The following is a 12864-nucleotide window of genomic DNA, read 5'->3' as shown; positions in this document are numbered from 1 at the left end:
TTCTCCTAAAAAGGGTAATAATTGACCAGGAAAAAATGACTTCTCACGAAAGAGGGTAATAATTTCCCGGGCAAATAGTACCCTCTTGCTAAACTTTATAGAAATACACTATACATTTTTCTTAAGAAGGGTAATAATTGACCAGGAAAAAATGACTTCTCACGAAAGAGGGTAATAATTTCCCTGGCAAATTGTACACTATAGCTAAACTCGCTTGAACTACACAGTAAATTTCTCCTAGAGAGGGTAATAATTGGCGAGGAAAAAATGACTTCTCACGAAAGAGGGTAATAATTTCCCGGGCAAATAGTACCCTCTTGCTAAACTTTATAGAATTACACTATACATTTCTCTTAAGAAGGGTAATAATTGACCAGGAAAAAATGACTTCTCACGAAAGAGGGTAATAATTTCCCGGGCAAATTGTACCCTATAGCTAAACTCGCTTGAACTACACAGTAAATTTCTCCTAAAGAGGGTAATAATTGAACAGGAAAAAATGACTTCTCACGAAAGAGGGTAATAATATCCCAGGCAAATAGTACCCTCTTGCTAAACTCTACAGAATTACAGTATACATATCTCCTAAGAAGGGTAATAATTGACCAGGAAAAAATGACTTCTCACGAAAGAGGGTAATAATTTCCCGGGCAAATTGTACCCTATAGCAAAACTCGCTTGAACTACACAGTAAATTTCTCCTAAAGGGGGTAATAATTGACCAGGAAAAAATGACTTCTCACGAAAGAGGGTAATAATATCCCGGGCAAATAATACCCTCTTGCTAAACTCTACAGAATTACAGTATACATTTCTCCTAAAAAGGGTAATAATTGACCAGGAAAAAATGACTTCTCACGAAAGAGGGTAATAATTTCCCGGGCAAATAGTACCCTCTTGCTAAACTTTATAGAAATACACTATACATTTTTCTTAAGAAGGGTAATAATTAACCAGGAAAAAATGACTTCTCACGAAAGAGGGTAATAATTTCCCGGGCAAATTGTACCCTATAGCTAAACTCGCTTGAAATACACAGTAAATTTTTTCCTAAAGAGGGTAATAATTGACCAGGAAAAAATGACTTCTCACGAAAGAGGGTAATAATATCCCGGGCAAATAGTACCCTCTTGCTAAACTCTGCAGAATTACAGTATACATTTCTCCTAAAAAGGGTAATAATTGACCAGGAAAAAATGACTTCTCACGAAAGAGGGTAATAATTTCCCGGGCAAATAGTACCCTCTTGCTAAACTTTATAGAATTACACTATACATTTCTCTTAAGAAGGGTAATAATTGACCAGGAAAAAATGACTTCTCACGAAAGAGGGTAATAATATCCCGGGCAAATAGTACCCTCTTGCTAAACTCTATAGAATTACAGTATACATTTCTCCCAAGAAGGGTAATAATTGACAAAGAAAAATGACTTCTCACGAAAGAGGGTAATGATTTCCCGGGCAAATTGTAAACTATAGCTAAACTCGCTTGAAATACACAGTAAATTTCTCCTAAAGAGGGTAATAATTGACCAGGAAAAAATGACTTTTCACGAAAGAGGGTAATAATATCCCGGGCAAATAGTACCCTCTTGCTAAACTCTACAGAATTACAGTATACATTTCTCCTAAAAAGGATAATAATTGACCAGGAAAAAATGACTTCTCACGAAAGAGGGTAATAATATCCCGGGCAAATAGTACCCTCTTGCTGAAATCTACACAATTACAGTATACATTTCTTTTAAGAAGGGTAATAATTGACCAGGAAAATATGACTTCTCACGAAAGAGGGTAATGATTTCCCGGGCAAATTGTACCCTATAGCTAAACTCGCTTGAACTACACAGTAAATTTCTCCTAAAGAGGGTAATAATTGACCAGGAAAAAATGACTTCTCACGAAAGAGGGTAATAACATCCCGGGCAAATAGTACCCTCTTGCTAAACTCTACAGAATTACACTATACATTTCTCCTAAAAAGGGTAATAATTGACCAATAAAAAAATGACTTCTCACGAAAGAGGGTAATAATTTCCCCGGCAAATAGTACCCTCTTGCTAAACTTTATAGAATTACACTATACATTTCTCTTAAGAAGGGTAATAATTGACCAGGAAAAAATGACTTCTCACGAAAGAGGGTAATAATTTCCCGGGCAAATTGTACCCTATAGCTAAACTCGCTTGAACTACACAGTAAATTTTTCCTAAAGAGGGTATTAATTGACCAGGAAAAAATGACTTCTCACGAAAGAGGGTAATAATATCCCGGGCAAATAGTACCCTCTTGCTAAACTCTATAGAATTACAGTATACATATCTCCTAAGAAGGGTAATAATTGACCAGGAAAAAATGACTTTTCACGAAAGAGGGTAATAATTTCCCGGGCAAATTGCACCCTATAGCTAAACTCGCTTGAACTACACAGTAAATTTCTCCTAAAGAGGGTAATAATTGACCAGGAAAAAATGACTTCTCACGAAAGAGGGTAATAATTTCCCGGGCAAATTGTACCCTATAGCAAAACTCGCTTGAACTACACAGTAAATTTCTCCTAAAGGGGGTAATAATTGACCAGGAAAAAATGACTTCTCACGAAAGAGGGTAATAATATCCCGAGCAAATAATACCCTCTTGCTAAACTCTACAGAATTACAGTATACATTTCTCCTAAAAAGGGTAATAATTGACCAGGAAAAAATGACTTCTCACGAAAGAGGGTAATAATTTCCCGGGCAAATAGTACCCTCTTGCTAAACTTTATAGAAATACACTATACATTTTTCATAAGAAGGGTAATAATTTACCAGGAAAAAATGACTTCTCACGAAAGAGGGTAATAATTTCCCGGGCAAATTGTACACTATAGCTAAACTCGCTTGAACTACACAGTAAATTTCTCCTAAAGAGGGTAATAATTGACCAGGAAAAAATGACTTCTCACGAAAGAGGGTAATAATATCCCGAGCAAATAATACCCTCTTGCTAAACTCTACAGAATTACAGTATACATTTCTCCTAAAAAGGGTAATAATTGACCAGGAAAAAATGACTTCTCACGAAAGAGGGTAATAATTTCCCGGGCAAATAATACCCTCTTGCTAAACTCTACAGAATTACAGTATACATTTCTCCTAAAAAGGGTAATAATTGACCAGGAAAAAATGACTTCTCACGAAAGAGGGTAATAATTTCCCGGGCAAATAGTACCCTCTTGCTAAACTTTATAGAAATACACTATACATTTTTCTTAAGAAGGGTAATAATTGACCAGGAAAAAATGACTTCTCACGAAAGAGGGTAATAATTTCCCGGGCAAATTGTACACTATAGCTAAACTCGCTTGAACTACACAGTAAATTTCTCCTAGAGAGGGTAATAATTGACCAGGAAAAAATAACTTCTCACGAAAGAGGGTAATAATATCCCGGGCAAATAGTACCCTCTTGCTAAACTCTACAGAATTACAGTATACATTTCTCCTAAAAAGGGTAATAATTGACCAGGAAAAAATGACTTCTCACGAAAGAGGGTAATAATTTCCCGGGCAAATAGTACCCTATTGCTAAACTTTATAGAATTACACTATACATTTCTCTTAAGAAGATAATAATTGACCAGGAAAAAAAGACTTCTCACGAAAGAGGGTAATAATTTCCCGTTCAAATTGTACCCTATAGCTAAACTCGCTTGAACTACACAGTAAATTTTTTCCTAAAGAGGGTAATAATTGACCAGGAAAAAATGACTTCTCACGAAAGAGGGTAACAATATTCCGGGCAAATAGTACCCTCTTGCTAAACTCTACAGAATTACACTATACATTTCTCCTAAAAAGGGTAATAATTGACCAGGAAAAAATGACTTCTCACGAAAGAGGGTAATAATTTCCCGGGCAAATAGTACCCTCTTGCTAAACTCTATAGAATTACAGTATACATATCTCCTAAGAAGGGTAATAATTGACCAGGAAAAAATGACTTCTCACGAAAGAGGGTAATAATTTCCCGGGCAAATTGTACCCTATAGCTAAACTCGCTTGAACTACACAGTAAATTTCTCCTAAAGAGGGTAATAATTGACCAGGAAAAAATGACTTCTCACGAAAGAGGGTAATAATTTCCCGGGCAAATTGTACCCTATAGCAAAACTCGCTTGAACTACACAGTAAATTTCTCCTAAAGGGGGTAATAATTGACCAGGAAAAAATGACTTCTCACGAAAGAGGGTAATAATATCCCGGGCAAATAGTACCCTCTTGCTAAACTCTACAGAATTATATTATACATTTCTCCTAAAAAGGGTAATAATTGACCAGGAAAAAATGACTTCCCACGAAAGAGGGTAATAATATCCCGGGCAAATAGTACCCTCTTGCTAAACTCTACAGAATTACAGTATACATTTCTCCTAAAAAGGGTATAAATTGACCAGGAAAAAATGACTTCTCACGAAAGAGGGTAATAATTTCCCGGGCAAATAGTACCCTCTTGCTAAACTTTATAGAATTACACTATACATTTCTCTTAAGAAGGGTAATAATTGACCAGGAAAAAGTGACTTCTCACGAAAGAGGGTAATAATTTCCCGGGCAAATTGTACCCTATAGCTAAACTCGCTTGAAATACACAGTAAATTTTTTCCTAAAGAGGGTAATAATTGACCAGGAAAAAATGACTTCTCACGAAAGAGGGTAATAATATCCCGGGCAAATAGTACCCTCTTGCTAAACTCTGCAGAATTACAGTATACATTTCTCCTAAAAAGGGTAATAATTGACCAGGAAAAAATGACTTCTCACGAAAGAGGGTAATAATTTACCGGGCAAATAGTACCCTCTTGCTAAACTTTATAGAATTACACTATACATTTCTCTTAAGAAGGGTAATAATTGACCAGGAAAAAATGACTTCTCACGAAAGAGGGTAATAATATCCCGGGCAAATAGTACCCTCTTGCTAAACTCTATAGAATTACAGTATACATTTCTCCTAAGAAGGGTAATAATTGACAAAGAAAAATGACTTCTCACGAAAGAGGGTAATGATTTCCCGGGCAAATTGTAAACTATAGCTAAACTCGCTTGAAATACACAGTAAATTTCTCCTAAAGAGGGTAATAATTGACCAGGAAAAAATGACTTTTCACGAAAGAGGGTAATAATATCCCGGGCAAATAGTACCCTCTTGCTAAACTCTACAGAATTACAGTATACATTTCTCCTAAAAAGGATAATAATTGACCAGGAAAAAATGACTTCTCACGAAAGAGGGTAATAATATCCCGGGCAAATAGTACCCTCTTGCTGAAATCTACACAACTACAGTATACATTTCTTTTAAGAAGGGTAATAATTGACCAGGAAAATATGACTTCTCACGAAAGAGGGTAATGATTTCCCGGGCAAATTGTACCCTATAGCTAAACTCGCTTGAACTACACAGTAAATTTCTCCTAAAGAGGGTAATAATTGACCAGGAAAAAATGACTTCTCACGAAAGAGGGTAATAACATCCCGGGCAAATAGTACCCTCTTGCTAAACTCTACAGAATTACACTATACATTTCTCCTAAAAAGGGTAATAATTGACCAATAAAAAAATGACTTCTCACGAACTAGGGTAATAATTTCCCCGGCAAATAGTACCCTCTTGCTAAACTTTATAGAATTACACTATACATTTCTCTTAAGAAGGGTAATAATTGACCAGGAAAAAATGACTTCTCACGAAAGAGGGTAATAATTTCCCGGGCAAATTGTACCCTATAGCTAAACTCGCTTGAACTACACAGTAAATTTCTCCTAAAGAGGGTATTAATTGACCAGGAAAAAATGACTTCTCACGAAAGAGGGTAATAATATCCCGGGCAAATAGTACCCTCTTGCTAAACTCTATAGAATTACAGTATACATATCTCCTAAGAAGGGTAATAATTGACCAGGAAAAAATGACTTCTCACGAAAGAGGGTAATAATTTCCCGGGCAAATTGTACCCTATAGCTAAACTCGCTTGAACTACACAGTAAATTTCTCCTAAAGAGGGTATTAATTGACCAGGAAAAAATGACTTCTCACGAAAGAGGGTAATAATATCCCGGGCAAATAGTACCCTCTTGCTAAACTCTATAGAATTACAGTATACATATCTCCTAAGAAGGGTAATAATTGACCAGGAAAAAATGACTTCTCACGAAAGAGGGTAATAATTTCCCAGGCAAATTGCACCCTATAGCTAAACTCGCTTGAACTACACAGTAAATTTCTCCTAAAGGGGGTAATAATTGACCAGGAAAAAATGACTTCTCACGAAAGAGGGTAATAATATCCCGAGCAAATAATACCCTCTTGCTAAACTCTACAGAATTACAGTATACATTTCTCCTAAAAAGGGTAATAATTGACCAAAAAAAATGACTTCTCACGAAAGAGGGTAATAATTTCCCGGGCAAATAGTACCCTCTTGCTAAACTTTATAGAAATACACTATACATTTTTCATAAGAAGAGTAATAATTTACCAGGAAAAAATGACTTCTCACGAAAGAGGGTAATAATTTCCCGGGCAAATTGTACACTATAGCTAAACTCGCTTGAACTACACAGTAAATTTCTCCTAAAGAGGGTAATAATTGACCAGGAAAAAATGACTTCTCACGAAAGAGGGTAATAATATCCCGAGCAAATAATACCCTCTTGCTAAACTCTACAGAATTACAGTATACATTTCTCCTAAAAAGGGTAATAATTGACCAGGAAAAAATGACTTCTCACGAAAGAGGGTAATAATTTCCCGGGCAAATAATACCCTCTTGCTAAACTCTACAGAATTACAGTATACATTTCTCCTAAAAAGGGTAATAATTGACCAGGAAAAAATGACTTCTCACGAAAGAGGGTAATAATTTCCCGGGCAAATAGTACCCTCTTGCTAAACTTTATTGAAATACACTATACATTTTTCTTAAGAAGGGTAATAATTGACCAGGAAAAAATGACTTCTCACGAAAGAGGGTAATAATTTCCCGGGCAAATTGTACACTATAGCTAAACTCGCTTGAACTACACAGTAAATTTCTCCTAGAGAGGGTAATAATTGACCAGGAAAAAATAACTTCTCACGAAAGAGGGTATAATATCCCGGGCAAATAGTACCCTCTTGCTAAACTCTACAGAATTACAGTATACATTTCTCCTAAAAAGGGTAATAATTGACCAGGAAAAAATGACTTCTCACGAAAGAGGGTAATAATTTCCCGGGCAAATAGTACCCTATTGCTAAACTTTATAGAATTACACTATACATTTCTCTTAAGAAGATAATAATTGACCAGGAAAAAAAGACTTCTCACGAAAGAGGGTAATAATTTCCCGTTCAAATTGTACCCTATAGCTAAACTCGCTTGAACTACACAGTAAATTTTTTCCTAAAGAGGGTAATAATTGACCAGGAAAAAATGACTTCTCACGAAAGAGGGTAACAATATTCCGGGCAAATAGTACCCTCTTGCTAAACTCTACAGAATTACACTATACATTTCTCCTAAAAAGGGTAATAATTGACCAGGAAAAAATGACTTCTCACGAAAGAGGGTAATAATTTCCCGGGCAAATAGTACCCTCTTGCTAAACTCTATAGAATTACAGTATACATATCTCCTAAGAAGGGTAATAATTGACCAGGAAAAAATGACTTCTCACGAAAGAGGGTAATAATTTCCCGGGCAAATTGTACCCTATAGCTAAACTCGCTTGAACTACACAGTAAATTTCTCCTAAAGAGGGTAATAATTGACCAGGAAAAAATGACTTCTCACGAAAGAGGGTAATAATTTCCCGGGCAAATTGTACCCTATAGCAAAACTCGCTTGAACTACACAGTAAATTTCTCCTAAAGGGGGTAATAATTGACCAGGAAAAAATGACTTCTCACGAAAGAGGGTAATAATATCCCGGGCAAATAATACCCTCTTGCTAAACTCTACAGAATTACAGTATACATTTCTCCTAAAAAGGGTAATAATTGACCAGGAAAAAATGACTTCTCACGAAAGAGGGTAATAATTTCCCGGGCAAATAGTACCCTCTTGCTAAACTTTATAGAAATACACTATACATTTTTCTTAAGAAGGGTAATAATTGACCAGGAAAAAATGACTTCTCACGAAAGAGGGTAATAATTTCCCGGGCAAATTGTACACTATAGCTAAACTCGCTTGAACTACACAGTAAATTTCTCCTAGAGAGGGTAATAATTGACGAGGAAAAAATGACTTCTCACGAAAGAGGGTAATAATTTCCCGGGCAAATAGTACCCTCTTGCTAAACTTTATAGAATTACACTATACATTTCTCTTAAGAAGGGTAATAATTGACCAGGAAAAAATGACTTCTCACGAAAGAGGGTAATAATTTCCCGGGCAAATTGTACCCTATAGCTAAACTCGCTTGAACTACACAGTAAATTTCTCCTAAAGAGGGTAATAATTGAACAGGAAAAAATGACTTCTCACGAAAGAGGGTAATAATATCCCAGGCAAATAGTACCCTCTTGCTAAACTCTACAGAATTACAGTATACATATCTCCTAAGAAGGGTAATAATTGACCAGGAAAAAATGACTTCTCACGAAAGAGGGTAATAATTTCCCGGGCAAATTGTACCCTATAGCAAAACTCGCTTGAACTACACAGTAAATTTCTCCTAAAGGGGGTAATAATTGACCAGGAAAAAATGACTTCTCACGAAAGAGGGTAATAATATCCCGGGCAAATAATACCCTCTTGCTAAACTCTACAGAATTACAGTATACATTTCTCCTAAAAAGGGTAATAATTGACCAGGAAAAAATGACTTCTCACGAAAGAGGGTAATAATTTCCCGGGCAAATAGTACCCTCTTGCTAAACTTTATAGAAATACACTATACATTTTTCTTAAGAAGGGTAATAATTAACCAGGAAAAAATGACTTCTCACGAAAGAGGGTAATAATTTCCGGGCAAATTGTACACTGCAGCTAAACTCGCTTGAACTACACAGTAAATTTCTCCTAGAGAGGGTAATAATTGACCAGGAAAAAATGACTTCCCACGAAAGAGGGTAATAATATCCCGGGCAAATAGTACCCTCTTGCTAAACTCTACAGAATTACAGTATACATTTCTCCTAAAAAGGGTAAAAATTGACCAGGAAAAAATGACTTCTCACGAAAGAGGGTAATAATTTCCCGGGCAAATAGTACCCTCTTGCTAAACTTTATAGAATTACACTATACATTTCTCTTAAGAAGGGTAATAATTGACCAGGAAAAAATGACTTCTCACGAAAGAGGGTAATAATTTCCCGGGCAAATTGTACCCTATAGCTAAACTCGCTTGAAATACACAGTAAATTTTTTCCTAAAGAGGGTAATAATTGACCAGGAAAAAATGACTTCTCACGAAAGAGGGTAATAATATCCCGGGCAAATAGTACCCTCTTGCTAAACTCTGCAGAATTACAGTATACATTTCTCCTATAAAGGGTAATAATTGACCAGGAAAAAATGACTTCTCACGAAAGAGGGTAATAATTTCCCGGGCAAATAGTACCCTCTTGCTAAACTTTATAGAATTACACTATACATTTCTCTTAAGAAGGGTAATAATTGACCAGGAAAAAATGACTTCTCACGAAAGAGGGTAATAATTTCCCGGGCAAATTGTACCCTATAGCTAAACTCGCTTGAAATACACAGTAAATTTCTCCTAAAGAGGGTAATAATTGACCAGGAAAAAATGACTTTTCACGAAAGAGGGTAATAATATTCCGGGCAAATAGTACTCTCTTGCTAAACTCTATAGAATTACAGTATACATATCTCCTAAGAAGGGTAATAATTGACCAGGAAAAAATGACTTCTCACGAAAGAGGGTAATAATTTCCCGGGCAAATTGCACCCTATAGCTAAACTCGCTTGAACTACACAGTAACTTTCTCCTAAAGAGGGTAATAATTGACCAGGAAAAAATGACTTCTCACGAAAGTGGGTAATAATTTCCCGGGCAAATTGTACCCTATAGCAAAACTCGCTTGAACTACACAGTAAATTTCTCCTAAATTGGGTAATAATTGACCAGGAAAAAATGACTTCTCACGAAAGAGGGTAATAATATCCCGGGCAAATAATACCCTCTTGCTAAACTCTACAGAATTACAGTATACATTTCTCCTAAAAAGGGTAATAATTGACCAGGAAAAAATGACTTCTCACGAAAGAGGGTAATAATTTCCCGGGCAAATAGTACCCTCTTGCTAAACTTTATAGAAATACACTATACATTTTTCTTAAGAAGGGTAATAATTGACCAGGAAAAAATGACTTCTCACGAAAGAGGGTAATAATTTCCCGGGCAAATTGTACACTATAGCTAAACTCGCTTGAACTACACAGTAGATTTCTCCTAGAGAGGGTAATAATTGACCAGGAAAAAATAACTTCTCACGAAAGAGGGTAATAATATCCCGGGCAAATAGTACCCTCTTGCTAAACTCTACAGAATTACAGTATACATTTCTCCTAAAAAGGGTAATAATTGACCAGGAAAAAATGACTTCTCACGAAAGAGGGTAATAATTTCCCGGGCAAATAGTACCCTATTGCTGAACTTTATAGAATTACACTATACATTTCTCTTAAGAAGGGTAATAATTGACCAGGAAAAAATGACTTCTCACGAAAGAGGGTAATAATTTCCCGTTCAAATTGTACCCTATAGCTAAACTCGCTTGAACTACACAGTAAATTTTTTCCTAAAGAGGGTAATAATTGACCAGGAAAAAATGACTTCTCACGAAAGAGGGTAACAATATTCCGGGCAAATAGTACCCTCTTGCTAAACTCTACAGAATTACACTATACATTTCTCCTAAAAAGGGTAATAATTGACCAGGATAAAATGACTTCTCACGAAAGAGGGTAATAATATCCCGGGCAAATAGTACCCTCTTGCTAAACTCTACAGAATTACAGTATACATTTCTCCTAAAAAGGGTAATAATTGACCAGGAAAAAATGACTTCTCACGAAAGAGGGTAATAATATTCCGGGCAAATAGTACCATCTTGCTAAACTCTACACAATTACAGTATACATTTCTCCTAAAAAGGGTAATAATTGACCAGGAAAAAATGACTTCTCACGAAAGACTGTAATAATATCCCGGGCAAATAGCACCCTCTTGCTAAACTCTACAGAATTGCAGTATACATTTCTCCTAAAAAAGGTAATAATTGACCAGGAAAAAATGACTTCTCACGAAAGAGGGTAATAATATCCCGGGCAAATTGTACCCTATAACTAAACTCGCTTGAACTACACAGTAAATTTCTCCTAAAGAGGGTAATAACTGTCCAGGAAAAAATGACTTCTCCGAAAGAGGGTAATAATATCCCTGGCAAATAGTACCCTCTTGGTAAACTCTATAGAATTACAGTATACATTTCTCCTAAGAAGGGTAATAATTGACAAAGAAAAATGACTTCTCACGAAAGAGGGTAATAATTTCTCGGGCAAATTGTACCCTATAGGTAAACTCGCTTGAAATACACAGTAAATTTCTCCCAAAGAGGGTAATAATTGACCAGGAAAAAATGACTTCTCACGAAAGAGGGTAATAATTTCCCGGGCAAATAGTACCCTCTTGCTAAACTTTATAGAAATACACTATACATTTTTCTTAAGAAGGGTAATAATTGACCAGGAAAAAATGACTTCTCACCAAAGAGGGTAATAATTTCCCGGGCAAATAGTACCCTCTTGCTAAACTTTATACAATTACACTATACATTTCTCTTAAGAAGGGTAATAATTGACCAGAAAAAAATGACTTCTCTCGAAAGAGGGTAATAATATCCCGGGCAAATTGTACCCTATAGCTTAACTCGCTTGAACTACACAGTAAATTTCTCCTAAAGAGGGTAATAATTGACCAGGAAAAAATGACTTCTCACGAAAGAGGGTAACAATTTCCCGGGCAAATAGTACACTCTTGCTAAACTTTATAGAAATACACTATACATTTTTCTTAAGAAGGGTAATAATTGACCAGGAAAAAATGACTTCTCACGAAAGAGGGTAATAATTTCCCGGGCAAATAGTACCCTCTTGCTAAACTTTATAGAAATACACTATACATTTTTCTTAAGAAGGGTAATAATTGACCAGGAAAAAATGACTTCTCACGAAAGAGGGTAATAATATCCCGGGCAAATAGTACCCTCTTGCTAAACTCTACAGAATTACAGTATACATTTCTCCTAAAAAGGGTAATAATTGACCAGGAAAAAATGACTTCTCACGAAAGAGGGTAATAATTTCCCGGGCAAATAGTACCCTCTTGCTAAACTCTACAGAATTACACTATACATTTCTCCTAAATAGGGTAATAATTGACCAGGAAAAAATGACTTCTCACGAAAGAGGGTAATAATTTCCCGGGCAAATAGTACCCTCTTGCTAAACTCTACACAATTACAGTATACATTTCTCCTAAAGAGGGTAATAATTGACCAGGAAAAAATGACTTCTCACGAAAGAGGGTAATAATTTCCCGGGCAAATAGTACCCTATTGCAAAACTTTATAGAATTACACTATACATTTCTCTTAAGAAGGGTAATAATTGACCAGGAAAAAATGACTTCTCACGAAAGAGGGTAATAATTTCCCGGGCAAATTGTACCCTATAGCTAAACTCGCTTGAACTACACAGTAAATTTCTCCTAAAGAGGGTAATAATTGACCAGGAAAAAAATACTTCTCACGAAAGAGGGTAATAATATCCCGGGCAAATAGTACCCTCTTCCTAAACTCTACAGAATT

Source organism: Thermobia domestica, chromosome 14, assembly GCF_964235325.1.
Source record: "Thermobia domestica chromosome 14, izTheDome1.hap1.1, whole genome shotgun sequence".
NCBI lineage: Eukaryota > Metazoa > Arthropoda > Insecta > Zygentoma > Lepismatidae > Thermobia > Thermobia domestica.
Note: the sequence above shows the minus strand (reverse complement) of the source record.